This window comes from Pygoscelis adeliae, unplaced genomic scaffold (assembly GCF_000699105.1).
Source record: "Pygoscelis adeliae isolate BGI_AS28 unplaced genomic scaffold, ASM69910v1 Scaffold359, whole genome shotgun sequence".
NCBI classification, from domain to species: domain Eukaryota; kingdom Metazoa; phylum Chordata; class Aves; order Sphenisciformes; family Spheniscidae; genus Pygoscelis; species Pygoscelis adeliae.
The window spans coordinates 1,233,098-1,235,692 of record NW_008825553.1 but is presented as its reverse complement, the minus strand read 5'-3'; positions in this window follow the sequence as shown (position 1 = coordinate 1,235,692).

Here is a 2,595-nt window from a genome sequence, read left to right as displayed (position 1 = left end):
TTCGTGCTCTAATCCCAAGAGGGAACTCTGGTCCCGTTCCTCCAGAGAGGGACCAGGGCTGCTCCCCAGTCCCTTTAGCCCATCCTGGAATTTCAGGTACTCCTGGCTCTTCCCAGCACAGTGTCAGTGACACACACTGGTATCCTGGGGGGATGCATTTGCAGCTTCTGCACCCACCAGCCAGGCTCTGACCCGGTCTCGCTGTCCAAGAACCAAGCCCTACTGTGCCAGGCTGTTAGGGCATTGTATAATATTGCTGCTGCCCAAGAGCCATCCCACATCAGCACGTTAGCCAGAAAGATGCCGAGGCAGGCTCTGATCACATAGCCGCTCGTGGAGCCCACCCTGACCTGCTGCCCCCGGTGCGTCTCTTACCTCACCCTGGAGCCCACTCCCGATGCAGCTCTCTTCCCTCCGCAGTCTCCCTGGCTCTCCCTTTCCCACTCCCCTTCCCCCTGCGCCACCTCCTCGGCATGATGTCAGCGCAGCCCTGCCTCCGCAGCCTCCTCATCACACCCCTCCACGCCAGGCAGCCGCCCATCACACCCCACTGCTGCTTCCCTTCCCAACGGTTGCCACAGCGACGGGAGGGGGAATCCCATCCTCTGGTCCTCCACCTCCCAGGGCCTCGCTTGGTATCACCCACTGCAGCTCTTCCTAAAGAGCCTGGAGACCACGGGAAGGACAGGGTGGCAACAGGGAACGGTGGCAGGCAAAGGCCAGCGATGGCCTTGGGAGAAGCTGTGGCTCAACACACCTGGAAGGGAAGGGAGAGCAGAGGCAGTCATGGGAAGCAGGCTCAGACAAAACAGGCACTCACCTTCTCCGCAGCAGTTACCACCCGCGTCCCCAGCGCTCTTCCCACCTTTCCATCCCCTCCATTCATTGCTCTCGGCCAGTTCTTTGTTCCTCAGCCCCACGTGCTCTTTCTGTTTCAGGGCTGTGCACATGTGTACTGTGATTGCACAAACTCTCTACAGACGAGGGATTTCTGCTACTTGCCCACAGCAGGCGCTCTGTAGTCACTTCTCCCGACTCCCAGGTCAAGGTCAGAGATCAGGTATCGATCGGAAACTTAAGACCAGCTCCAAACCAGACCATCAGGAGTCGGTGGACTCATTGTTACCAACCGCAAATCCACAGTGAAAGGTTTTTCTGCAATCTCTTTCGCAGATGGCTTCATCAGGAAGGGAGAAGGGCAGATACTATATTTTTAGGACTGCAGTACATTTTTAATGGAAAGAGATGGCCCAGGGCTTTTCATCCCTCCCCCCCATCCCAGATGCTGTTTCTTTTCAGCAGAAATATTGCTGCATTAGAGAACAGGTCACTTCCTCTATCAGTGAGAATTCAGTGTCCTATTTGATGCTGGTCCTTGTGCTATAAATAGGATTTTTCCCCTTTTATAGTTGCTGAATAATTGTGTGTGTGAAATATGAACACGGTTTTCAAAAGAGTGCCTGATAAGCAGCTTGCTGGAGTGAAATCGTTGAACAGAAGGAATTTACAGCACCTGCAGAGCATCGCGTGCTGTGGAAAACATTCAAGGTCAACGTGACAGAGACAGGTCACAGAACAGATCCAACTACAGAACACACAGGCTTGAGCTAAACAGCCTCCCCACAGCAGCCTTTCCCACAGCACCCCAACAATTCATTTCACGCCCCACACTCAGGTAAGGATCAAACGGAAGAAGCCCAGCTCAGAGGAGCCAAGACTTCTTCATCCCACGTACTAGAAAAGCCAGGAGGAGCAGGCAGAACAGGTTTTTAAAACAACAGCAGGCAAGTAGTACAGGACATAATCCCAAACGAGAAAGAGCGTCATTTAACATCCATCATCAAAAGAAACAAGGGAAGAACACCACAAACGCCAGAGAGGCACAAGCTTGCCTTCAAAAGAGAGAATGTTAATCGGAGGTACAGAGAGGTAATAAAAACACCAGAGCACAGAGAGACTGAATGGCGGAGGAGTGAGAGCGCCCAATTATGCTGAAGAAACCAGTCATTTCTGGAGGAAATGGGCATGTGCAGCCTGACCCTTTCTGGTGCCCATCCAGAATGCCTAAACCAAAGCCCCGAACACAAGCAGGGCTGCAAAGGGGGTACCAAGGGCATTGCGGAAAAAGGACGACCCTCCATCAGCACATCAAGAACAGCCTTCCTCTGAGACACCTCAGAGAGCCAGGGTCAGGGTCCCTGTGGGGGGATAAAGGGAGGCCAGGAAATGCTCTTGTTTCTTGCGTTAGAGATTTTGCCCCATGTAGCTAGAGAGAGGCACTGGCGGAGTTCCCCTCCGCCAGTGGGGAGGGGATCCAACAAGGTATGAAAGGCAGAAAGCAAGTGAGCAGAAACAGAAGACACAATACGTGGCTTCCAGTTACCGCAGGAGGAGAGAAGGAAATAACATCAGCTCCTCCACACACTACCGATGCGAAGGGAGGGGGAAAAGGCTAGGAATTACAGATCAGTTAAAAATCCCTGAAAGGAGCTCTGACCAGGAAGGGTCAGGATACACGGGCTCAGTGCTTTCAGCATCACACATGAAGAAACAGGAGAGAGAAAAGCAGCAAAAGACACCATTGCTATGGTGATA